The sequence below is a fragment of the Triticum aestivum genome, chromosome 3A (assembly GCF_018294505.1).
Source record: "Triticum aestivum cultivar Chinese Spring chromosome 3A, IWGSC CS RefSeq v2.1, whole genome shotgun sequence".
NCBI lineage: Eukaryota > Viridiplantae > Streptophyta > Magnoliopsida > Poales > Poaceae > Triticum > Triticum aestivum.
The window spans coordinates 736,547,389-736,575,110 of NC_057800.1; the positions used below are offsets into that span (position 1 = coordinate 736,547,389).

The following is a 27,722-nucleotide window of genomic DNA, read 5'->3' on the forward strand; positions in this document are numbered from 1 at the left end:
GGCCCTGTATGTGCCGAGCTAGAGTTCGTGCTCAATGAAAAATTAGGCTGTTCGTGCGGCGGGGCGTGTGTGCGCCGGAAATATCTGTGTCCTTCTCCTTCCACCTACGTCCGAGCGAGTGTGAGAGAGAGGTAGTTCTAGGGCTGCGCCAACATTTGGTATCATGAGCTGGTTCATCTTGGGTGTCGTCCCCTTGCCGGAGGCGTGCCGGCGGTGGCGGCGTTCGCCGGTGGCTGCGCGGTGAAGCTCCGGGCCGTGTGTCGACCTGTGGAGGTGCGCGGCGCTGTGGCTGCCATGGCGAACGCGGATGCGACATGCGGTGAGTCCATGGCGTGTGGTGTGGTCGGGCTCGTCGGGCGCGTCGGGTGCGCGCGGGACGTGCGGGACGCACTGGTGCAGTCGGGCACGTCTGGGGCGTGCGGGACGTGCGGGGCGCCGAGGGACGTCAGGCGTGTGTCGCCGGTGGAGGAGGAGCTCGGCGTATGTCGCCGGAGACGTGACGGAGCACAGTGGGACCGACGTGAGTGCGTCAGGTCGGGTCCGTGGCGGTGTGACCGGCGTCGGTGTGCCAGGTCGAGTCCGCAGGCTGAGTCACGGTCGTGGCGACATCGACGACGGGAGCTACACCAACTCCAACGATGACGACGTCGTGATTTAAGGAGAGTATGTTAGGAAATAAATCGCGAGTGTGTCGTGGCGTGTGTGCCAGGGTCAGTCGCGTGCGTGCGCAGTGGAGATACGTCCAACAGCTACAAAATCAGCCGCATCGTAGTTTGTTAGCAGGATGCACGAGCGATGGATAAGGACGTGCATGTAGTGGTTTTGTTAGTGGATGCATGCATGGGTTAATGGCCTAATGCCGGTTAGTGCGTGTGTGCGTGTAGTGGAGCCGAGCATTGTGGCTGGCTTGTGAGTGTGTGCATTGGAGCTAGCTTGGGTATAAAAAGCCCCCCGTGTACTCGATGTAAAAGTGTTGTGGTATGTGCCGAGCCAGAGTTCGTTCTCAATGAAAAATTCGGCTGTTCGTGCGGCCGAGCTGCCGTTCGTGCGGCGGGGCGTATGTGCGCCGGAAATATCGGTGTCCCTTTTCTTCCACCTACGTCCGAGCGAGTGTGAGAGAGAGGTAGTTCTAGGGCTGCGCCAACATGCCTCTGCGGCGAACTTGGATCAGTTGGTGCTGAGAGATGACCCACAAACGTCTGGCTGGGCAAAAGACGTTCAGTGATTCAGCTACTACTCGGTCGTCTAATTAGTGTGTGTTGGCCGTTTGGTGGTGTGGCAAATCTGTCCACAGTGTGGTTGATGAATTTGTAGTTTGTTGCTGCAGGATACGTGTTGGCAGACCACCCCTGAAGCGGCCGCTGTGTGATGGCAGGGTGTGCGTACTGGAGAAGAGCTTCAGGGGATTTGCTAAAGAAGAACAGAGGTAGTAGTTGTTCTGACAGTTGGTAGTTCATTCGACTCACTGGGAGAAGCATATGGTTATTACAACCTGTACTTCTGGGAAACTGGCTTTTGTATGAGGTGTGAGAAGAGCCGACTGAGCGTCAATTGGATGAAGTGTATGCAGGAAATCGTCTGTGTCTGCTCGGTGAGGCAAACTCAAAATTATATTATAGGTAACACCATGCCATCTCCTGAAACAATTAGATTATAGCTTGATGAACTGCACTTCATGTTTATATTTTGGATTATAATTTTCTTCCACGATGTTTGGAATTTCCTGAGTTTTTCCCTAAAGCATGCAACACATGAGTCCCCTTCCTGCTTGCTTTAGGGCTCAAAGAATTGGAACTTTGTCTATGTTTGATGTGTTCTAGAAAGTATGATTCATCTCCCTGAACATGAGAAATATGTACTTCTTAGTGCTTACTTCAAACAATTGATATACACATGTGATCAGAAATAGGGTGGACCATTCACCCATAAATTATGTCTTTGATATCCTGTTTATTCATCATGAAAGGAAAGGATGAGAACTGCAGGTGTTCAAGAGAATGACATATTGTTCTGATTTGCTTTTGTGTCTATTTATACCATTTAAATATGCCAGAAAATGAGCTAAACTGTTTGTTTTACAGCGTGTAGATTAGATTCTTGTTTTTCAACTAATAGGTGACACTATATGATTAGATTCTTTATGCTGTTCCATACAAAGTGCAATTTTCTCTAACACTTATCAAGTGGAACTGATATGCTGTATTACACGGTGCACCCTTTTCATACAGCTATCTCACAAATTTGCAGAAGAAACTAAATTTTACAGGATCTTGCTGGTGTATATATTTACACAAAGAGAACCACTTTGATAGACCTGATGCAAGATTGATTAAAAAAATAGTAGGTAATGCTACATGAATTGTTCTTTTTACACACCTGGTCAGAGTTCAAGAGATGCACGTGCTAGGCTCTTTCATATATTGAATTAATATACATCACTTGCTGAAATTTTTAATTTATACGGTTGGATAGAATATATTACGATACATGCATAACATCATGCTGTAGGATGCAGCACAACTACTTTGGAGATGCAGTAACTTTTCACACAGCATAGGGAACAAATTTGTATGACATGCCCTTCAGGCTGTTTGTAGAGTTGCTTGCGAGGTTTTGCTGCTGTCACAGGGTGAGGAGATAACATGTGAATGTGGGAATTCTGAGCACATGGGACTGCTGTGCTACATGCTGTTAAGGTATTTTCAAGCTTGTCCCTCTCGAAATGCTTTTCAGTTCTAAAATGACTCGTTTCCTAGATAAAAAATGATCCATCTCCATAGTTCATCAATGGTGCTCAACTTCCTGGGCTATGAAGAGATTCCTTGGAAACACATTCTATAATGTTGGACGAGGGATGCCAGGAATATCCTGCCGGATCACCTTGCTCGCCTTCAGAAAGGCAATTTGGCAAACAACTCTAAAAGGTACAGGCATTCTGATGGGAGCGGAGTGGGCAATTGGAAAGGATTATCAGCTCCAGTTCGAGGGCAGGTCGTCCCACAAACAGCAGGGATAAGCCTCCATATCATGATTGAGGGGTGCAATTGAAGAAGCGCAATGGTGTGACGAAAGCGACAGGCACAGCTGAGTGCGGTACAAGCAAATGCGCGCACTTCTGCGGTATATGCCGGCAACCAGGACACAGAAGTACAGCTTGTCCTCAGAGGGGCGACCTCCCTCTGAAACCAGAGAAGGAATCCAAATGCTCAAACCGTGGAGTCGGCAGCCATCGTAAGAACATGTGCAGCAAAGCGGAAGTTGTACAACATGTTGTAGATGATGTCAACGTGGATGATCTCTGCCTGGGCTCGGCTTTTCCTCCTTTGGTTTGGATGTTTTATGTGGATGAACTTCAATTTTTTCCCAGTTGGGTGAGCGCTCCGTAGCCGTGTATGCAAAAGTCGAATATTGTTGTCTATAGCCACTGTGTTTTTGTAAGTAACGGAACCGTGCTGCTGTATTTGGTTGTGCTGTATCTATGGAACCCCATTAAGAGGAAGTTTTTTCCATGAGTCTGCACGTTTAAATTGGTTTAGAGAAGCACTCAGGCATGCGTAGACGGATGAGTGGACATAAATCACTCTGCCACATATATTGATGTGCTGCTTGTTTTATTCACGACTACACTGTTTTCAGTTTGCCTGGAACTTGGATTAGCAAGGTGCCCCTCTGCGTTCCAACCTTCCAATTAGTCTTAACCTGTGTGCGGCTTCGAAGGGTGAGGAATGTGTTTCTTCATAAACTACTGTACTGACGACAGTTCAGAAACTTTCAGCCGGGGGTATCAGCTGGGAAATACAGTAGTAATGTGCTATGTCTACTGTACTGACGGTCGTCCCACAAACAGCAAGGGAAATCGCTCACCAGGGATATGTGAACGTGGACGGAGCTAACAAAATGAATGCTCACTGTGGGCCCCTTTGTGCTTTTATGCAAACGTCGTTAGCAGTACCGTCTTCCACTAGACGGCCGACCGCTATGGGCGTTGGTCCAGCTGTAACTCATACAATCAAATAATATTATTTTCCAAGTTAGACACCCGACAGCAGCTGCAGTGGCCTATATCACGATGTGGAGGTACGTTCATCGATACCAAGAGCAGGTCCGCTCCTTTGCATTTTTGCATATGCATGTTAATACTCTAAGTTACTCCTCATTGTAGATAGTCATTAATAGAAAAATGGTCATTTGTCCCGGTTCGTAAGGGTCTTCTGTCCCGGTTTTGAAACCGGGACTAAAAGGTCGTTACTAATGCCCTTGGCCTTTAGACCCGATTCTTACACGAACCGGGACAAATGGGCCTCCACGTGGCCGCTGCGGCCAGCCCAGGCAGGGGAGACTTTGGTCCCGGTTGGTGACACACCAACCGGGACCAAAAGGCGAGCTGAGGTTTTTTTTTTTTTGAAAGGGGCTGGTGTAGGGGTTTTGGGGGTTAATTTAGGTTGTTATTAGCTAGCTAATAGAGAGAAGTGTCCTCTGTTATATCTCCGTGCTTGGTTTACCAACGCTACTCTTATGCCTAAACATGGCTTAGATTGAAGTGAAGGCAACATGTGGTGCATGTCGAAAGTAATACTAATCCTAACTTGATCAAGTTTGGATTGTACTACTTTCGACATGCACCACATCCATGTTGCCTTCACTTCAATTCAATCCATGTTCATTTCACCCGTTGATATATAATAACTCTTCATACTCGCATCATGCATCATCATATATAATAACAAGTCCTACTAATCATCATCATACAACTTCTACTCGTTATTAATAACAAGTCATACGATCATCATCCCCATAGTCATCGAACCAACCCTATTTAATTGTTTTTAGCACATGATCATCAGTATTAGGTAGGACCTAAATACCCTCTTTAAGGTAAAATAGCATAAACAATATAGACCCTGACTCTCCATTATGGAGAATGGAGATCATCCTGTCTCCAATTCTTGTGCTTCGCTTCCTTTTGCTTCCAAGAACCTCCTTACGACTGTCCATACATTTTTTTCCATTCTTTGATTAGCATGTCTCCACTTCTTTGACAAATCCGGTATGGATAGTTGAGATTCGTAGGATGACCTGGATGTATGTTCAAAACACGAAGGCTGCCATTCTGATACATCAAATGAGGCACACAATCTGTCGGGATTCTCTGTTGAAAAACATAGTAATAACTTCATAGTTAGCAATGATGTACTAGTTTTAAAAGTATGCAAAAGATGCACGGATGTCGTAATAGTAAAAAAATCTTACCAGGGTATCTCCATGGTAGTTACCGTGGTTCAACACGTGCACTAGTGGCACGTATTGACCATAATATTGAGGAGTTTGATTGTAGATATTGTAATTCTCAATATCAGTACAAAATCCGACCAGATGATTTTTCTCCTGATAAATTAATTCGGAGCCATCGGTGTAGTGGGTTTTGTCTACCATCTTCCGCACATTCTTTGAAGAATGAAAATAAGCTGTAAATGAAAATAAGCTGTCAACTATTAGCTAATAACTATGTTTGAGAAACTCACATAGCGGTAGAATTGGAGGCGTATCAACAAGGACCCAAATGTCCATATTGTATTGCTCGATTTCAGGATTACCAATATCCATGGTGACAAGTATACCCTCATCAAAACCATACACCTTGCAAAGTGCTTCCCATTTTTTCAACCAAAATGGGTTACGTTCTCAGAATTGTACAGCTTTACTTCAAAATCCACACCATGATGGGTCCTTAGGTGAATTTTCTTTGTTTCGAAACTTTCATGGTCTTCAAAACCCATCCTCTCCAAGACATAACGTCTTGCATGGCATGGGATAGGCTAGTTGAATTGTAAAAGATGAAAAGTACACGTTGAAATATTTGAAGTCGTGCTTAATTACGAAAAAATAACAGTTGTCGTCGTTGCGTACCGTTTCAACATCGAAGTTCTCCTCCAGCTTAATCCTGAAGCGCCGATCTTCGTCCAGGTGAGGCCTGTTGCACAGACCTCGGTCGTCGTGGCACCAGTTGCACTCCCCCAGGAGACTTTCGTCGTCCGAATACGACATTTCCTATGTTCATAATTCAAATATTAAACGTCTACAATCAAATATATGTACTAAAAACCTAAGTTAGATCATTATTATTCATCACGGGTTGACTATCGGTTTGTCGAGTCTTTTTTTGAAAACTCTCAGCTCACGTGGTGTACATATTCGACCGTCGGTGATGGTAGCTCCTCCGTTCATTCCCGAGTGCATTACACCAATTTGTCTAGCACACGGGAATGAAGGAGAAGCTACCCCCACGACAACAGACGGGATTCTTCGTTCTCTCATATATATATATATGGTTGGAGACTCTCCCTCACTGATTCCTCTCTGACATTTGTGACTGTTGGTGATGGTAGCTCCTCCTTTCGTTCCCGAGAGCATTACACCAAATTGTCTAGCACACGGGAACGAAGGAGAAGCTACCCCCACGACAACAGTCGGTATTCTTCGTCATCTCATATATGGTGGAGACTCGACAGACTTAAAGTCAACCTGAGGACTCATATTATAGGACTCATATTGACATGGAGATTTGGCTGGTCTCACCTCGAGGTCGGAGGGGGGTTGATGACGGGGACGATGGCGCGGATGATGGAGGGGGCTCCTAGATTTATGTAAAAACAAAAACCCTATAAGCTATCAATTAGTAATCAAATGCATATGCCTTGCATAGTGCTCTCCAATTTTAGCATTCAAAGTAGGAGTACTTTTCCAATTTAAGCATTCAATAAGCAAAACCAAATCGTAAAATAAAGTAGTATTCAAATTAGCATGCATTCAATTATAAGCAAAACTATATCATCTCTTGCGTCTGTACATCGTCGAATATTATCACTATTACTCCTCGAATACTATCATACATATAGCATAGCTAATACAGCTAGAACCGTAGCGCCCGACGGGTATCGGCGCGGGCGGTGGACACCCAAAGAGAAGAAACCATAACAGGATTATAGCTCCAATGAGATCCCTGAAGAAGCTGCCAGGTATTGTCGAACCTGCCCTCCAACGCAACCATGTAGCGACGGACGTGCTCGTCCTCCTCGCAGACACAGTGACGTACCACCTCTGCGGTGTCCGGAAGCCTCGGCACCGTCACTGGCCCATGCGACCGCCACCAAACAAGGATCGGGTCAACGACGGGCTGGCTCCCCACCAACCTACGCCCCTCGAAAGGTAGCACCTCCCAATACCAGCCCGGCGGAGCCCAGTCCCGGACATGGCCCCTCTGATCAAGCCGGCCTCCTCCGCCGAGTCGACGACGAGGATGCGGGATAGGCATCGTCGACGCTGATGTGGGAATAATTGCTTGAAGTAAAAAAATAAACTAGTTCTATTAATTTTCTTGCTAAAAATAAACTACTTCTATAGCAAAATAAAGTAGTTTTATTAAATCAAATAGTTCAACTACTAAGCACTTACTATAAATAAAATAAAGTAATACTTACTAAAAATAAACTACTTCTATATAGTAAAATAAAATACGAAAATGGCCTTTGGTGGTCGAGCACCCTGCAGGCCGGAATCAGCCCCGTCTGTGTTCCTTGCGATCGGTGCGAAGCTATTAAGACGCTGCCTTATTTTCACCGTATTCGTACGAGGTCCGCTGCCGAGCGCCCGTATTTGCTATTCAAACAAACCTTGCGGGCACACGTACACGAGCAGGTACAGCAGTGCAGCACCGCATCATATCAGACACCCATGTACACGTCACCGGATTTGACTCGGTTCACATGTGCGACGGCAAGGAGCCGTTTTGAGTCGAACGTTGAGGATCCTGCCGTTGCCTTGGTCTCGCCGGCTATTTATAGGAGAGATGGCTCTGCATACCAGCTGCACCCAGCTCAAACAAGATTGACATGGCTTCGTCTTCATCATCAAACGATACTACAGACATAGAGGTTTTGGCTGAAAACAGAACAATATCACAAATTAGTTGAATTTTACTCAAAAAGAAAAACCACACGATTCTGCATGCAAGTGGTACACCAATCATTGCAACACAGTTTGATCACGGACAGAATGAAAAAGATCCAAGCAAGTGATATTCCACACTGAAAAACACATCAGCCCCAAGCAATATTTTGACAGCAAACAATACTACAGACATAGAGGTCTCCATAGAGGTTCCGTAATATGTGGAGTGGTCACTAGCAGTCCGACATCCACACAAGCACGCTTACATAAAACTGTCACACTTCAAGCATAGAAAACAGATAAAATCAACCATAGAAGTCTGCCTTGGGCGTGTTGGTGCAGGTGTTCCTTCTGTGGCCTGTCAGGCTGCACCTGGAGCAACGAGGTGACTCCCTTGGAGCCTTTGGAAGATCACCGCGTTGCGGACATGTTGTGCTCTTGTGCCCTTGGCCCCGACAGATTGAACAGAACCTATTTCTCTTAGCTGGCTGTTCGTATGGTGCTTTGTCGTGGCTTGTCGTGGGGCACCCAGCTGGTCTCTTCCTTGATGGCGCTGCAAAGCTATATGAACATTGTGAGGCACTTTGCACCTGATTTGTTGGGCCAAAATGCTGCTTGTGTGCTGTAGCTGAACCTGCAGAATCACCTGCCAGCTCTCTATCTGATAACCCCATGCCATCACATATAGCAGCCACCGGCTCCAGCAATGTTTTCACATTTCTTAGTTGCTCCATCGCAAGAGTATATGCATCCACATTGCTGTCACCGAGTCTAACAATTTCAAGGCACAACAGATGCAGATTATTATGTCGCCGCGAAGAGTACTTGAGAGGACCCTAGTCCTTTTGGTAACCCAAAAACTCTGGAGGGAGTATATCCCTTGCATCCCTTGTCCAACGCTTCACTATGTGCCCGGCTGGAACCTCCTGCAGACCAAGCTGTATCATTACCTGCGAACAAAAGAAAAAGATAAGTGACAAAATCTACACTTTTTGTTTGCTCTTGGGCATAATTTGTCTTGTACGTAGAACAGAGGACCAACGAGAGAAAAGCACCTTCAGTGCATGGCTGCACACCATGCCAAAATGTTCAAACATTCCATATTCACATTTGAATTCGTCAGCACGCTCGTTGACCTGGACGCGGAATTCATTTTTACACCATTTGTCCCTTGAATCCTTCTTTACATGCCTCGCTATCCCAGTTTGGTTCTCTTCTCTTGATTACTCTCCTCTGAATCTCTGTCAAATTACATCTTCTCATGTTGCCTGACGAAAAGGTGCATCGGGGATCCTGGTGGCACATATCCTTTCAGCAAATGGTTTGCACTTTCACTCCACCAATGTGTTGTATGTGGTATGACATCTTCTATGGCAACCTCCATTGCACGAGCTTGGTCTAAAAACAACAGTTTTATGTCAGCACATTAAAGGAGGAAAACATTTTCACAGCAAGCCTAAAAGGAAGATCAACGTTTCTAAAAAACTCAGAACATTTTTTTATTCACCTGTGAGGATTGTGTGTGGTTGTGGCGCTCCTATCATGTGAAAGAACTCTATGAATATCCACTTAAAAGTTTCAATTTTCTCATCGCTCATCAGCACCCCTCCAAAATTAATGCTTTGAAAGTGATTATTGACACCAACGAAGAGGCCAAATGGCATGTCGTATAGATTAGTTTTGTATGTCGTATCAAACGTCATAACATCGCCAAAACACTTAAACTTCTCAATGCTTCTCCCTGTTGTCCACATCAAAGTCTTGACTCGACCATCACCATCAACCTGTACACTGTATTTGAACTCAGGATCTTCAGCCCGCATTGCGTTGAACACCTCTATTGTTTTTGTAGCATTATTTTCAAACTGCGCTCTCTATTAAGTTTCCAACAAATAGTTTTGAGAGATCTCTTTGTGGATGGCACCTCCTTCACAGATCCAAAAAAACTGCCAACCACACTGTAAACCTTGCTCAGGCTTATATTGTTTTCTCTTAGCTATTCCACCAAGTCTTTGGTGTATCGATCTATGTGCCGGTGAGATTTCTAGTGGAGCTTCTCCATGTAGTTAACTGAGACTGCATGGTTGTGCTCTGCTTTGTGTTCACATATGTACCACCCTTTATCATCCGATCTAAGCACCCACATCAAAGCGGGGCATCCACACCTCGTTGAGCGGCTGTTCGATTGCAATGGCTTGCCCTGCATAGTTTTTCCGTAAGGTATGAGAGCATAAAAAACAAAAAAAATGCTGGAAAACATTTCTCTTCTTTGAATTAATGAATCGTGCTCACCGCACACACGCATACAAACTCCTGCATGCATTTTTTCCAATGGACGTTCAGCCTGCTTTTGGCATACCTAACGCCAAACCCTGTCTCCCAGGAGTATAGGTTGTAAAGCACATATGCTTCTTCAACTGTGTCAAAGCTAGTTCCAAGCGCCGGGTTAACAACAGTGCCAACCTTGTTGTCTGCATAAGCTCTTATTGAAGCCTCGAGGGTAGAGACTCTGCTTGGGTTGGCATCCCTCTCTTCTGGCGCGTTGCCAATTCTAACACTGCATTCCCCCCACAAAAACGGTGGTAAATGTACTCTCTACTTGTACATAGCGTCATAAACAGAGGTTTTTCTGAAAAAATAATGTTCATCTTTTGATAAAGAATCAACAAAAATTATGATTCTAAGCTAGCAAGAATGCTTGTAAGAGGTAGACAAAAAGGAATTGTTTCTACATGGGGGTGAACTCTGTATATGCGTTTTTTCTCATTACAGGCAAGTACAGGGAGATTCAATATATGGTCTTACAGAAAAATGCTTTCATGTAGGTACAATCTCTGGCATCGCAGCAAAGTAATCGACAGATGAGTGTGTGTTTCTTACCGTCGAGTCCAACAGGAGGCCTTTGATTTGTTCACGACGACCCCTTCTGCATCTCCCTCCTCTTCCATAGATGCAGTGGACGTTTTTTGAGCCGCCATATCGTTTGAGTCACCAATGATTTCACTCCCACCGTTTATGTATGAGCCGAGATTCGCGTCCACCACCCCGAACTGCTATTTACCGCTGCCGCCGTCCATCGGCTCAGAAGAAATCACATAAGAGGAGCGCCCGCGCCCTTCATGAATGGAAGCAACCACAGACTCCACAACATCGATTCCGCCACCCAAAATATCACCCGCATCAGCCTTAGGAACCAATCTGCACCACATACACACTTCTCATCTAGTCAGATCCAGCCAACACCAGGGACAAAGAATAACTCAAGAATGAACAGGGGTGGATTCAAGTAGCAGAACACCAAATCAAATTAATGTTCCCTTCCCCGGGGCAAGCAACGGAACGAGATATAGGGACGCGAGATTGGTTCTTACCCTGACTCTGCTTCCTCAAAGAAGAACTCGAGGCCCGGAGGCCATCCATGGCGAGACGCCGCTCCGCACAGCCACGAACTGGAAGGGGATGAGTGCCCTGACGAGGCTTAGAAGAAGCACCGCTTCGGGCGTTAAGCCTGCATCGCCAGTTGGGCCCAGGATTAATGGCGCACCAGCCCATACCTGCCACCGCTTGTTAGCACTAATCTTGACGTGTGTGATTCTGTTAGCAGCCGAGTCCCGCGGATGTTACGAGCGGGGCGTCCGGTGGAGTTGCCCAGTCCTGGAGTGCATGGATAAGGTAGTTATCTAGTTGCATGCATGTAGCTAGTGGGTTAGTGGCCCGGTCATGTGGTAGTGGCCGGTGTGGTGCATGCGTGCTGTAGTTAGTGCTTGGGGTTAGTGGCCGATCTGGGCGGCTGGGCTGGGCGTAAGTCTGTGTATTAAAAGGGCCCCGGTGCTGTTGTGTAGAGGAGCCGTGAGAGCTGGCAGAAAAGATGTAGCACTTGTGTGACCCAGGAGGAGAGCCTCTTGGCAAAGCTAGTTGGCTTCCTTCCCTGGTGTGTGTGTGCGTGTGTTTTTTCTGGGTTTCTTCCATGGTGTGTGTTCTTGAGAGAACCAAGAGGAAGGGAGAGTTGTGTGAGGAAGAAGAAGCGGCGTTCCGAGGAGCGGCGGCGCCAACATTTGGTATCAGAGCTTGGTGTCTTGGGCGTGCTTGCCGTGCCGGAGGCGTGGCAGCGATGGTGGCGCTCGCCGGCGGCTGCGCGATGGAGCTCCGGGCCGTGTGTCGGCCCATGGAGGTGGGCGGCGCTGTGGCTCTCATGGCGCGTGGCGGATGCGGCGGGCGGTGACGTCGTGCGTGCGGCGACCACGGAGGCCGCCGAGGCGCTGCGTGGTGGCGCGGCGGCGCAGCACGGCATGGCGGCATGGAGGCCGCAGCGGTGCAGGGCAATAAGACGTGGCGGCGAGCCGGACGCGACCGGTGCGTGTTATGGGCGCGCACTGGACGTGTCGAGCGCGTCGGGACCGCGGGAGTGGACCGCGTCGAGGCGCTGGACCTGGTTGCGCAGACCGCGTACGTGCGCGGCGGGAGCGCGGGCTGGGAGCGCGGGGACGTGGGGAGTGTGCGCGAAGGGCACGGCGGTCGCGGAGACGAGGAGGTCGCGAAAGACCTTCGTGGTGGCGCAAAGGTCGCGACGGCTCGGGGCGACAACCGTGGAAGGTGCGTGGCACGGAGGCGCGGCGTGGCGGCTGCCATGGCGGACGCGGAGGCGACACGCGGTGAGCGTCTGGTGCTGTCGGGTTCGTCGGGCACGTCGGATGCGTGCGGGACGTGCGGGACGCAGAGGGATGCCAGGCGTGTGTCGCTGGTGGAGATGGAGCTCGGCGTGTGTCGCCGGAGTCGTGACGGAGCACGGTGCGACCGGCGTCGTTGCGCCAGGTCGGGTCCGCAAGCTGGGTCACGCTCGTGACGACGATAACGACGGCAGCTGCAACAACTTCGACGACGGCAAGGCGTGTCAAGATTAAGGGGGGGAATGTTAGCACTAATCTTGACGTGTGTGATTCTGTTAGCAGCCGAGTCCCGCGGATGTTACGAGCGGGGCGTCCGGTGGAGTTGCCCAGTCCTGGAGTGCATGGATAAGGTAGTTATCTAGTTGCATGCATGTAGCTAGTGGGTTAGTGGCCCGGTCATGTGGTAGTGGCCGGTGTGGTGCATGCGTGCTGTAGTTAGTGCTTGGGGTTAGTGGCCGATCTGGGCGGCTGGGCTGGGCGTAAGTCTGTGTATTAAAAGGGCCCCGGTGCTGTTGTGTAGAGGAGCCGTGAGAGCTGGCAGAAAAGATGTAGCACTTGTGTGACCCAGGAGGAGAGCCTCTTGGCAAAGCTAGTTGGCTTCCTTCCCTGGTGTGTGTGTGCGTGTGTTTTTTCTGGGTTTCTTCCATGGTGTGTGTTCTTGAGAGAACCAAGAGGAAGGGAGAGTTGTGTGAGGAAGAAGAAGCGGCGTTCCGAGGAGCGGCGGCGCCAACACCGCTACCTACATGTGCTATTTTCAAATCAGCCCAGCAAGCACATGACGTGCTTGCGTATCCAGCGCGCACCCAAGGCCCACGTACACCGCTGGCATAGCAGCCCACGGCACGCATGTATTTCAACTGAGCAGCTGCCGTATTCCTCCAACGAAAAAAGCATGCACACATCGCCACGCTCTACTGCACGGCGCCAGATTTCGGCCTGCACGATGCTCGGCCACCAAAACAACACTCTCAATAAAGTAATTTTATTAAATCAACTAGCTCAACCACTAAGCATTTATTATAAATAAAATAAAGTAATACTTACTAAAAATAAACTAGTTTAACTAGTTTTACTATTTTTTAACTAATTATATTAAACACTTTCTCTTCTTATTTTCCCTTTTCCTCTCCTGCTTTTTCTTCTAAATACAAATATATACATAAATATACATACACAATATGAACATACACATAAATTAACAAAGAAAATTCTATGAACAAAAAAATCATTAAAATTCTATGAACAAAATTACAACAGAAAAAAATCATAAAAATTCTATGATCAAAATAAAAATTCTATGAACAAAATTACAATAGAAAAAAATCATAAAAATTCTATGAAAAAATTGGCATATTCTTTGCATATATATGAACATACAAACATTTGCATATTCAACAATAATATCACCAAAAAATCTATGAACAGAAAAAAATCTAACACAATATGAACAAATTACAACAACTCAATTAACTACACATCTAAATTAACTACACATCTAAATTAGGAAAGTTCATATGAGCTCACTGCGCAAGGGGGCGGCGACAAGGAGGCAGGGCACGGGGATGGCGACGGTGAGGGGCGCGGCGACGGCGACGGCGACGGTGAAGGGCGCGGCGACGGGCGACGAGGAGGCAGGGCCGGCGGCGTCAGGGCAGGGGGCGCGGGGCGGCGACGGCGTCTGGGCGGTGCGGGACGGCGTCAAAGGCAGGGCGACGACGGCGACGACGAGGCGCAGAGGGGCAGCCTGGCGCCGTCGTCGAGGCGTGGAAGACGAACTGAATGAAAATTTTCACAAGTGCTAGTTATATAGACGAAGCATTGGTCCCGGTTCGTGACAGCAACCGGGACGAATGCCACCTTTAATCCCGGTTGGTGCCACCAACTGGGACCAAAGGCCTCTTTTCAGCAGCCCAAAGGGTGGGAAGCAGAGGCCTTTGATACCGGTTGGTGGCAACAACCGGGACTAAAGGGGGTGCATTGGTCCCGGTTGGTGCCACGAACCGGTACCACTGGGCCCCTTTAGTCTCGATTGGTACCACCAACCGAGACCAAAGGCCTTGCACAGCGGCGTGGTGGTGGGAGTTTAGTCCCACCTTGCTACACTAGTAGAAAAAGGGTCATTGGTCCCGGTTCATAAGGCCCATCTGTCCCGGTTGGGGAACCGGGACTAAAGGGTCGTTACTAATGCCCTAGGCCTTTAGTCCCGGTTCTTATACTAACCGGGACAGATGGGCCTCCACATGGCCGGTGCTGTGAGCCCAGGTAGGAGGCCCTTTAGTCCCGGTTAGTGGCACCAACCTGGACCAATAGGCATCCACGCGTCAGCTGTTCAGGGGCTAGGTTTTTGTTTTTTTTCTGAAGGGGGGGGGGTGGATTTGGGAGTTTTGTATGGTTAATTAAGGTGTTTCATATATTGTGTTAGGTAGCTAATTAATTAATAGAGAGAAGTGTCCTCTCTTATCTTCGTGCTTGGTCGATGCTACGTACTATACGTATAGAGAGGCCCTCGACACGCTAGCTAGTAAGAAAATGAAGGAAACCATTAAGTACAAAATTGTTCGTCATGCATACCGAGAGAAGTGATCGACCTCTCCTTTCCTGAGAGATTGGTCGAACAACAAGTTTTCGTATTATCTATCCGACGCTACTGGTTACATACATATTCAATATGTAAGATCTCTTACAAACCCCTAGCATTTGAACTCAAGTTCCACATGGTATTTTCCGGCTTTATTGATGACGTGGTCAAGAAAGAATCCCGCCAATTCCTTTTGAATTGCTTTAATGCGATCTTGTGGTAAGAGTTCATTCTGCATCTGTCACGTCTAATTTGAAGAACGGGGTTAATACATATATATGAATGAAACTCAACAGAAATGATGGTGTAATAAAATGAAATTGTGAATATTATTGCTTACGCACTTCATATTGTCTTTTAGAGTAGCCCCGCTTATCTTTGCAAGTCGCGTAAGATGAACTCGCACACGTAGTATCCACAGTAATCATTCCCTTATTCCTGCCACAAGCACTTTACGAGAAATAGAGGTCAATCAAACTGATAATGAAGCATTATAAATGGCATTGATAAAAGTAGCAATAATCAACGGGAGATGCGCGCAACTAGCTAGCTAGTAGTACTTACTTTTGGGTATGTATATCGCAGCTCCTTCAGCAGCCCCGGAGCTTCTGCCGTGAACTTTTTCCAAACCCTGCAAGAGAAAAAAAATTATTACTTGAGATACCAGGAAATGAACAAAAAGTTGTCGATATGGTGCAATAATGATCGATTGAACTTACTTGTTGAGAATTTTAGTCATGTCCGCATAGGTCTCGGGATCTTTTCGTCTGGAGTCTAAGACGGTTACTAGTCCCTGCTCAAACTTAATCTCCAGGAGAATATAGTGGAAGCTGCGCACACATGCATAACTCATCAATTACATTATTATAACCTCACTCGAGTAATAAGGGAAACTGAATATGCACACGACAATAACACTCACTTGAAGTTGTAAGGAAAGATTATTAAATCTTTGTTTTGATTTATTATCAATGATTTGAGCAAGTTGGCCTTGGCTTCTTTGGCGCTCTTTTTAACCTGAAATTCGTCTATGAGATTTGTGTTAATGAACCCAATATCATACATTTATGCTTTTCTGCACTCGACGATCTTCAATCCGCATAATATAGTAAGGATAATTATAAATACATGCAATGAAAGAGCTGAGCTATATATAGAGACTTAATGACAGAAGTAGTACTTACAGATAGTAGCAAGTGACCGTTAATTTATCGAGGGCCTTTTGATTGAAGAACTGGAAGAACTCCTCAAATGGAACATAGAACAGATCAATTCCAACGAGGTCGTGCTCCTCTTTAACTCTCAGATACAAAGTATTTGTCCCCCCATACTCTCTGCAGGTTTTCATGTACCGGTCATAATCTTCGCATCATCGTTGTTAGAGATTTTTCATCTTTGACGAGAGGCTTCCCGTACTCATATCTGTGTTCGTCCACCTCCAAGAAATCATAATGAACATCGTCGGGCAGGTAATCTCCAAGATTGTTATAACCGGGCACCATCCCCGGATCATTAGCGACGATGTTGCTAGGCACATTGAGCGGGGGGCACGATTGGTTCGCTTGTTCACCAAGCTGGGCAATTTTTTTCCCAGCTGCTCGTCGTTCTTTCAACCTTTGATCACTTCTAGTACTTCCCGACCGCTCCGCTTCGAGATATACATTTTCAGTAACGCGCTCATAGTTGGTTTTTGGCGGAGACTTTGGTGGTTTCCTCAGGGCATCGATAGTGCGCTTTGCTTTCACCGAATCTACCTTCTCCTCCGGAGGTGGATGTCTCTTTGCTTTCACCCCTTCAAAGAAGTCATTCACTTCTTTTTCCACGATCTTCCTGGTTTCTACCACGGACCTCTCGTACGGTAACTTCTCTAGAGGCTTGAGAGATTGACCGTATCTGTATTGCCTCCCGTCTCTAGCTGTACTGCTAGAAGCCAGAGCAAACGGAGCGGCTGTGGCTGTCTTCTTTTGTGCTTGCTTACGAGGAGGAGGAGAAAGAGTACAACGCGCCAGAGCAATCGGGGCAGCGGCGGGTCTCTTCCGCCCTTGCTGGCGAGGCGGAGAAGGAGGAGGTTGGCTGCTCGTGCGCGCCGGCGCAGGCAGAGAAGGAGGCGGAGTGCCGCCACGCGCCGGAGAAGGAGGCTGAGTGCCCTGATCACTCACCAGAGGAGGAGGCGGAGGAGGAGGCGGAGTGCCCTGACTGGCCGGAAGAGGAGGAGGAGGCGGAGGCGTCCAGTTCGGAAGGTTGATGAGCTCCTTCCGCCATAGGCATGGAGTGTTCAGACAAGAACCCAGCCGAGTCTCCCCGTCACCCGTAGGGTGGTCAAGCTGGAGGTCCTCAAATCCTTCGTACTCATACATATAGGCGGTGCGCGGTTCAAGGGTGACGTCAAGTCTCACGAGCGTCTTGGATCGGAGAAGCTGCAGCTGGAACCATGGCGGCATGAAGTGGGAGTCTGTCAGCGGCGCTGTTCCAAAACAGGGTCTCCTTGCCATCTCCCACATGTGTGATTGTAGCTGTTCTGAAGATTGAACGCGCTTCCTCAGAGATGCTGATCTCGAAGCCTTTCCATGGGCGTGAGCTGTCCGTGCGTTGAAGCCATGCCCAGCGTGCTTGGAGCGCGGAGTTGAGCCAGCGAAGATCAGGTGTGCCTAAACCTCCAGCCCACTTGGGCGCACAAACATTCCTCCAAGCCACCTTATATTGTCCACGTTAGCCTCCTCTTTTCCGCACCAAAGGAAGCCCCTACAGATTTTGACGATTGCCTTGATCGTCCTTGGGGGAAGGCACTGGCCAAGCATGGCATGGATCGGGATTGCGCATAACACGGATTTGACCAGGATTAGCCGGCTGCTGATCGGGAGAGAAGCTCCTCTCCATGTCGGCAATCTGACGGCCACTTGGTTAACCAGGTTCTGAAGCTGGGCTGCAGATAGACGTCGCAGGTTTAACGGCAGGCCGAGGTAGTGACAAGGAAAAGACCCAATCTGGCAACCCAGAATCTCATAGATCCACCCCATTTGCTCGGCCGAACATCGAATTGGCATGGCGGCAGTCTTAGCCATGTTAATCCGCAGGCCAGATGCTCCACCGAACAGCTCATAAGACGATCGTTCCCGCGTAGTCCTCGTACCGTCCAGCCGGCCTCGGGGCAGCCAACCTTGTAAACCACGAGCATGTGCATCCTGGTGACTCCGGCGAGGATACAACTACTCAGAGTGGGCTGCTCCGAGAACACGACCTTCCGCAGAAGTAAAGGATCATCCGTGTGTGGCCGTGTGTGGGCAGAGAGCGCCACTTCTGAACGGCGCCTGGGAGGAGCACCTTTGGACGGCCTCGCCGGGGAGAGAGAGCCGAGGCAGGACCACACCCTCTTCCGGGCAGTACACGCGGTTCGTCCTGTGGGCGCCGCTCGGGTCAAGGATCAACCATGGGAGAGCGCTGCGTGTCAGGTGCCGCGATGCAGTCGTGGTGGTGAGACGGAGGTAGCTTATGGACAGGAGATCGCCGGGGAGGCTGGACCACCGCTCCGCTGCCGGTGTGTTCGCTCGAGCGCCGCCGCCGCAGGCTGTGGCGTTGGTCGACGTCATCTTGGCGTTGATCTTCTGATGAGTCTACAAATAAAGCGTTGGTCGGTCGATGGTAGGGAATCGAGTTTTATCGATTAGGTGATATACAAGGAGGCTGTATGTATGGGGTTTGAACACAAACACGTAGGAGTATTTCCACACCTAACCGATCACGTACGTATCTTCCGATCATATCTCTTCTCAAATTTTCATACCTAACCGATCACATACATATATACCATATATAGGCGTTGTTTTCCTCGCTGAGGAAACTCTCCGGTTTTCCCTCGAGTCCCTGATTTCTCGCGTTCGTGGGTTGCTCGATACATCAAGCTCGTACGCTCGGATCAATCGGCCGGTGCAAGATCAAAGATGACCGCCTCCGCCTACGGCGGTGGCGGCGGCGCCCAAGAGAACTCATCGGCGGCAGTGCCATGGTCCAGCCTTCCCAACGATCTCCTCATCATAAGTTATCTCAGCCTTACCGCCCCAGTAGACCGCATCCGCTTTGCCGCCGTGTGCAGTGTGCACGGCGTGGCATGCCGTCGGATCACCGCACCTGCCACGCAGGGGCGTTCTCCCATGGCTGATCCTTGATCCAAGCGGTGGCCACAAGACGGAGCGCGTGTACTGCCCCGAAGAGAGTGTGGCCCTGCCAGGGCTCCATCTCCCCGGCGAGGCCGTCCGCAGGTGCTTCGTGGGCAGCCACGACCAAGGCTGGGTCACCACGTCCGAGGCTCCGTTCCTCATCATTAACTTCTTCTCGGGCGCAGTGGTGGCTCTCTCTTTGAAGCATCTGTTCCACACACTCCAGCGCAGGGGTGACGCGTTATTCTTGCGAAAGGTCATCTTCTCATGAGATATCGCCTTTTGCAATGGCGAGCTCTATGGCATCACAAGAGACAGCAAGAGGCTCATCAAGTACGAGTTTGGTGTAAACCAACTTGAAGAGCTCGATGTTAACATCCGCTCGTTGTGCATGCTAAACAACTACGAAAACGGCCAGACGAGCATGTGGGAAAAAAATCCTATACGACCAGGTCGTACGGGACCAAACTGGAGACCCACTTCTGCGTGCGACATCTGGCGAACCGGATCTCAAAGCAACAGTCACCGCTCTCAACTTCCTGCCCACCCCAATTCCCACGTCCAGAAAATTATCCCCATCACTTCACATCTCGCCAGTGACGGCACAATGCGACGAGGACAGCAAGGCACCAGATCAAGGAACATACAAGGCAGTCGGCAGCCTCTCCGCCAGAACCTTCTCTGCCAAAGATCTTTCAAACCATGGGCAGTGCCCGAGCTGCGTGCCTGCCTGCGTCGCCGAGGAACATGCCGTTTCCGATGGGGATGGAGTGCCACGAGTAAGGAGTTGCCACCGGAGTCAAGGATCATGCCAGGGCGGATGGGCGACTAGATAGGGAAGGGACGCGAGTCGGTCCGTCGATGAACCTTGCCGTTGTTGGCGATGATGGAGCACGCCGAGTTGGGCCATCGATGAACGTCGTCGCTGCCGGCCAGAATGGAACGAGCTGATCTGATCTGGGGACTTGTCAATGGTTTTGAGGAGCGCACCGCCGGTGACGTGGCGAGCAGTTGGGCGGATCACAACGGCGACTGTAGAGTTTTTCTTTAACCGCGGCGGCTGTAGAATTTGGGATTTGGCAAAGGGGAACGGTGCGTGCGTTATTGCTGCGTTGAGATTCGGGTTTGCCAGCTGTCGCTTGCAGAAGTGGGTCTGCAGGTTGAGTGCGTACGGCCCAGGTCGTAGAGGATTTTTTTCCGAGCATGTGATGTACATTCTTGAGCTACGTGTCAACCTTGTAATGGTGGTGAGTAATTATACGTTGCACAACAGCTTCACGGCCATCAGAAAAAACAACTTCACAGTTTTTGAGCTAGTCCACAGCCACAGGTATAGCTGGGCAAGGGTTAATAGCTTTGGAGACTACGCGCTATTCATGGGGCCAACAGGCTCCAAGCAGTGCGTGGGCAAGTGGGTGGGGTGAGATGAAGAGAAACCACATCTAATTTTCCCACCATCGTTGCTTAAGGCGAAACGATAAGATCCCCAATGGTGTCAAGGTATTCTGGAAGAGCTTAAATGACGATGGTTACCGTGTGTATTACAAGAAAGATGAAAGTGTCATGGATGGTGTGAAAGGCATCATGTCTACAGGGTACTACGCAATGGGCGGTGTCCATCCTCCCATGTGGCTATTCCCTGAGAGATGTGCAGAGGGTTAGGGTCCGGCTAGTGTATTATCCCATGATAAATTACTCTTTTTTTCCTGATCTTTAATGTCGTTTTCATGTGTTAGTTGGACAATTCACGGGTTGTGTGACATGACATTGGTCACTACACACGTACTCAAGAGCACTTGGTACCGTCATGTGGCTTCATAACTACAAAGGAAAACATTGTGAGATATATTGTGATCAGGGCGTATACCTGCAAGATCAGAGCGTTAATTATATTAAGGAGGGATCACTTCTATAACCATGTTTTTTTGCAGGAATTCTATATCTATCTTGACACACGATTAGATTAATCGACTTGACACATGTCTACTTATCTATCTTAGCATTACCATTTTCTCATGTTCTCCATTTGGAAGTGTTAGTATATTCCGATATATCTCAAGCTATTCGCATGGATACGACGATGTGGGGTTGTTGTAGCAAATGCATGCATGCTTGGAAGTCCACTCGCGCGGTCAAAACAAAGTAACAGTAATTAACCACCTAATTTATCAAGGGTTAAAGAGATACTCTCTGGCTGCAATTTATTCATCAGGTACAACAAAATAACTTTGAAATGGTGTGGGCATGCATTGACCTAAACATAACTTACAGAGACAGCTCACAAAATTTACAGCAAAATAACCGAACAAATTATAGAACAGTAACCACTAAAAAATTCAAGATGTGAAGCAAAATATAAGAACTAATAACCTTAGCAAAGACGTTATATTGCAGACAATACAATAGAATTGCCCCAACATTACACATGCACAAGCACAAAGCCTGACGCAAAACACAAGGATGGGTACAGCAAAACGCAACAAAATTGGAGGACCATAGCTCATAGATTCAACAAAGCACATCGACCGACGAGCTCACAGAATTGGAGGACCATAGCTCACAGATCTAGAAACTAGAGTAATGGAGGTAGAAGAAGAACAGCATACCACTGGGAAGATAAAATTCCAACCACCAGTGAGTCGACTGCTAAAATCTTGAAGCAAGGGTCCCTTGCAGAAGATTTACAAAACAAGGCAAAAAAAAAAGAACAACGTAGGATCAGATGGGTGAGAGCTCACAAAATCCACAGATCGCATCCGCTGAGATCTAGAAAAAGACCAACGAATGGAGGGGAGGGGCAACAACAGATGCAAACCACATGGAAGAGCACCTCTAACCACCAGTGGACCAATAGCAGCAACCGAACGCTCAAGCAACGAGAGAAGAAGAACTTTGAATGGAAATTACCCCTCTCTCCCCCCTGCTCTCGAAGTCTCTGCTTCTGCTTGAGACTGATGAATTGGGAACGGGTAGCGACATGGGTTAACAGGCAGACCACAAACAAAACAGCGAGCACTGTAAACAAATAACCAGAGGAGCATGCACGAATCGCTGCACAACAGCCCAAAGATCGGACACAAAATCTGACTCAAAACGAATTGTTTTCAGTCAGATGAAAATTAGCAAAACCGAACCAAATAGTATAAATGAGTACATGTCACATATCGTTACATACCAAATAGTTCTCAGGAACTATTGGACAAAGATAAATAGTCAAAGAGTATACGGCCGTGGTACCAAGCCACCCAAGCGTCTGTTGGCGCGTGCCATGCGTCCAAGTCTAAGATGATAGGCTCCAATGTTCGAATACTCACTCTCTTCAAAATCAAAGCTTAAGTAGATGGTGTCAGCACAAATGAATCCAGAGGGGAAAATACCCAAAGACACTGACAGAGAGCTATTATTCATGCCAATGAACACCGCACGCCCTGCGCCACTGCCCAAGCTCTTGACAAGGAGTAGCGTCCCGGCGTCCAAATCTACTCGATACGTGTAGCATATCCAACGCTTGTTATTCATGGGTACCAAATGTTCACGTGCTCGACGGTGCACCAACATTAGCTCCCCACGATTGTTCACCAGGTGCATGCGATCCACATTTGGCCGGACATCAATATTCAGCTTGGCAGCCACCTGCAGCCGTGGTGGCTGATCTGCACTTGTTTCGAGCACCATGACGCCTTGGACGGTAACGCAGTAGAAGCGGCCTGCCAGCATTAAGGGTGTTTTTCCCAACAAGCTGCCTTGGTAGTTTAGAACCAGCACCGTCCAATGGTCGTCACCGGACGTAGTCGGCGACGCGGTCGGCGATCAGCCCGGTCGGCCCGCACGATAGATCCGCCCAGTCACGGGATGCGTCCGTCAGATCGGAGTGCGGTGAAGAGGAGGAACGACACCTTGGCTTGGAGTCGCGCCCAAGATGAAGAGGATGGGAGCGGGACCTGGGTGGCGTAGCTGAAAGGGATCGATGGAGCAGAACGAGAATCGAATCGTGTGTTTTCAGTCAGAACGGAAACGGAGAAGTCGTGCATCTATCGTTCGTTTGGATTAATTGCGCGCTGCGTGCGTGCATGTACAGCACGGGTACGCTTGAATTGCGCTGCGTGACGTCACACGCTCGCTCGCCCCAAATCTCCGTCTCGTTTTTCCTTTTCTTTCTTGATGATTGAAAGCAGTCTTCATCATTCCTTTTATATTTGAATGAATGAACCAAAGCAAAGCAAATTAGTAAGAAAGATGACCCGACCGGACTTGCTGTGCGTACCTACTCCTATTTCACGTGCACCTAATACATCACCCTCACGTCATCCACGTGCATCAAAATGCCCACACACCCAAAAAAGACGCAAATGTATGCACGTACACTAAGGGCATCTCCAACGGCAAGTCGCACCTGTCCGCGCACACGCATGCGGTGGGCAGCCATCCAACGCTGCCCGCATACATTTGAACAACAATACGCATAAACCGGACGAAATCCGCATGTTCTTTTCTTTTTCAGGGTAACTGCATGCTTCATTCATCACAAAATATGATGAATACAACGCACACACGCACGCATGCGGAACCAACCAGAAGGGTTGAGAGCAAACACTGAAACTTGTAAAAAAACCAAACGATGCGGAAATAAATTGGAATCATTACTTAATTCTGCAACCATAGCCCATGAGGCATAACGCCAGCCACAGGCCAAGCACCTAAAACCGTTGACCAGAAAAGATAGACGGGAGATCGAGCCCACCGGTTCCTCAACGCCGTCAAGACAAGACTAGAGCCTGGGCATTATTCTCGGATGCGTCGCTGCCGTCACCGCCAAGAACAGCATCGCCCCACACACTAGACTCGCCAACCAGAAGGGACGGCGAGCACGCATATCCTCGAGCCACTCGGCACCGCCGGAAAAGACGCCGCCAAGATGGAGCCAGGCATGGGGGAACTTTATTCGGCGAGACGCTGCCAACTTCCATAGATGCAACGCCGCTAGACCTACCTGTCCTAGACCTGCCTACACGCCTGGCGCGGAGTTCCAGGGCTCTCCCATCCTCACGTTGCCGAATGGGCGGACGGGGGATGAAGGAGCCACCGGACTCGCCGGCGGGCGGCTGGTTGGGCTGGATGCGCGCTTTTCTCTATTGGGAACCGTTGAAAGAAGGAACGGTTCAGGAGAGTGCGTTGTCTTGTGTATGTTGTTGGACCCGTCGCGCCATGTTCAACCCCTGGTCTTCATGTATTTCCCTTTTAATTAGGATGAAGGAATGCAAAAGGCTTAATGCAAGTTTGATGCACTACAACACGGATTATGAAAAGACGCCGCCAAGATGGAGCCAGGCATGGGGGAACTTTATTCGGTGAGACACTGCCAACTTCCATAGATGCAACGCCGCTAGATCTACCTCTCCTAGACCTGCCTACACGCCTGGCGCGGAGTTCCAGGGCTCTCCCATCCTCACGTTGCCGAATGGGCGGACGGAGGAAGAAGGAGCCCACGGACTCGCCGGCGGGCGGCCGGTTGGGCTGGATGCGCGCTTTTCTCTATTGGGAACCGTCGAAAGAAGGAACGGTTCGGGAGAGTGCGTTGTCTTGTGTATGTTGTTGGACCCGTCGCGCCATGTTCAACCCCTGGTCTTCATGTATTTCTCTTTTAATTAGGATGAAGGAATGCAAAAAGCTTAATGCAAGTTTGATGCACTACAACACGGATTATGAAAAGACGCCGCCAAGATGGAGCCAGGCATGGGGGAACTTTATTCGGCGAGACGCTGCCAACTTCCATAGATGCACCGCCGCTAGACCTACCTCTCCTAGACCTGCCTACACGCCTGGCGCGGAGTTCCAGGGCTCTCCCATCCTCACGTTGCCGAATGGGCGGACGGAGGATGAAGGAGCCCACGGACTCGCCGGCGGGCGGCCGGTTGGGCTGGATGCACGCTTTTCTCTATTGGGAACCGTCGAAACAAGGAACGGTTCAGGAGAGTGCGTTGTCTTGTGTATGTTGTTGGACCCGTCGCGCCATGTTCAACCCCTGGTCTTCATGTATTTCCCTTTTAATTAGGATGAAGTAATGCAAAAAGCTTAATGCAAGTTTGATGCACTACAACACGGATTATGTTAGAAGGCATTATAAAATGCCTCTGAATGAGTTAAAAACGCCTTCAATTCTCTTTCCTGGCGTTTAGGAAAAACGCTAGAGTTGGTCCCGAAGGGAAAGACCAAGGAAGACGCTTTACAATAAGGGCGCTGATAGGCGCCGGTGCGCCGGCCGAAACGTTTCGGCCGGTCTAGCGCCAGCCGTTCGATCTGACTAACACGGAGGCTGCGTAACCGCTCGATCTGGACTGGGTCATCGTCTTCCTCGCCCCTTGCGAATCCCCCACTCCTCCTCCCCCGCCCGACTCACTACCCACCCCCCCTGCGCGCCACCGCACCTCCTCCCCTGCTGCCGGCTCGCTGCCTCGCCGTCGTCGCCGCCGGTCGCCACCCTCGCCGTTGGTCGCCGCCCTCACCTATGCCGCCTTCGTGCGTTTCTCCCCTCTGTGGATGCAGCAGCGTGCGCCCATGGTTGCACCCCCGTGGTTGCAGGCTTGCAGCTCCCGGGGAGATGGCCGCATCTCCGGTGGCGCCGGCCGCCGGCCGCAGCACCTGTCGTTGTGCTCGCGTTGTACCTCGCCGTGTGCCCACTCGAGGCTCTTGCTAGTTCCAACAAAAAACGACACCGGTTGTAGCAAAAAAGTTTATCGCTTCCAGCAAAAAAAAGCTTACCGCTGCAGCCCGCCGTCGTCATTGTAGCAAAATTGTTAACTGGATGTAGCTTCTGTGGTTGCCGATTGCAGCAAAAAAATGACGTGGTTGTAGCAAACACAAAAAGAACGAAAAAAGTTTTTATCGTTTTCAAAAAAGCTTCCACTGTGGTTTGGAAAAGCTTCAATCGTGTATAAAAAAGCTTCATCCGTTAAGAAAAAAAGCTTCAACCAGACCTGCGACCAGAGAAAAAGTTGCAAAACATTGACAAAAAAGCTTCAACCGTATATAGAAAAAGCTTCAACCGTATATAGAAAAAGCTTCAACCGGCTAGCGACGGTAGAAAAGCCGTGGTTGCAGCCCACGGTCACCTCGGTCATCGCCGTCACACACCCCGGTCTCCGTGCGGGGTTGCATCAGCGTCGCCGTGGTAGCACCCCGTCGCCCCGGTTGCAGCATCTCCCGTGGTCACCCCCTCCTCGGTCGCCGGCGAGAATGGTCACCGCGCAGAGCCATGGCGAGCTTCGAGCGGGGAGAGGGGAGGCGTGGTGCGGCGACCAGGGGGCGGGCAGGGGGGAGGGAGGGGGAAGGGATGGGGAAGGGGTGGGGAGGAGGGGGCAGAAGAAGAGGGGCGGCGCGCGCCCGGGAAGCTGCGCGAGATGTGGAAGCTGCGCGAGGAAGAGGGAGACCGGCCCAATCTTCAGCCGGTGCGCCGGTCCCAACCGTTTCCCTTACAATAATGCCTCCAAAGGTATGTCATCCACGGCGTTTAAAAAAAACGCCTCGGAAGCTCCCTGGCACTTTCAGATAGTGCCGCTAACTGAAAAAAATTTCAGTCTTGTTATTCTATTTACAGGAACGGGCCCCCCTCCCTCTACCAGGCTCCAGGCTAGCTTATCCTATCTCCCTCTACCTATCCTATTTTCATGAACGGGCCCACCTCTTACCTTGCACAGCAGCGGACTCCGGACTGGACCATTAGTACAGGCTGTATTCTTGTATAGCTGGTTGGTGACACAAAGTGCACACTCCATCTTTTTAAGGAGGTCAGAATCTTTGTCAACAAGCGGTATGGGACTAATGAAACAGCAGTTATTAGAGCTCGTCTTCGTTAAGGTCGCTGGCCAATGCTGCGGCAAAATTCGTCTGCTCCAGGTGACAAAACTTCACAAGACTTGCACCATTAGATTCGACTGTCCCACCTAAGATAACATCCATGTTTAATCTTGTTTCTGACAAGGAATGACAACCTCTCAGATGGCCGACTCCGGCGAGCCGTCGTCGACAGCTAGCGTTTAAATCTTCGATTCCCAGGAACCTTCTTTGTCGCTGGATCGTTGCACACAAAATCTACAAAGAACGCCAGCTCTTTTACCCACCCTCTCCGTGTAATGCATGAGCGCGACAGCAGCTCACCGACCTGGTCCGGACCAGCCGCAATACCGGCGAGCTCGCCGCATCTCCTAGACTCCTAGTCTAGACGAGCATCCCGCGGCGGCGAGGTCCCCTGCATGCCGCCGGCGTCGGCAACAGCACCACATACGGGCAACCAACCTACCCTTCAAGCCAGAGATGCAATTCCAATTTTGAGAAACACATCAATCAATATAATTACGAGGCGCTTTGGAAAATAGCCTC

At 49.3% G+C, this 27,722-nt stretch overlaps 2 long non-coding RNA genes across 2 annotated transcripts; one reads left to right on the plus strand and one right to left on the minus strand.

Annotated features, from left to right (window-relative positions):
• Positions 1-1,035: 1,035 nt before the first annotated feature.
• LOC123059583 (uncharacterized) lies at positions 1,036-3,512 on the plus strand. Its single transcript, XR_006427482.1, has 2 exons — positions 1,036-2,696; positions 2,781-3,512. It is a non-coding gene; the product is annotated as an uncharacterized lncRNA (long non-coding RNA).
• A 4,733-nt stretch (positions 3,513-8,245) lies between these two features.
• On the minus strand, positions 8,246-11,435 carry LOC123059585 (uncharacterized). The gene is made up of 6 exons (XR_006427483.1): positions 11,319-11,435; positions 10,828-11,145; positions 10,240-10,504; positions 9,455-10,147; positions 9,003-9,345; positions 8,246-8,897 (listed from the first exon to the last, which is right to left on the minus strand). It is a non-coding gene; the product is annotated as an uncharacterized lncRNA (long non-coding RNA).
• Positions 11,436-27,722: the final 16,287 nt, after the last annotated feature.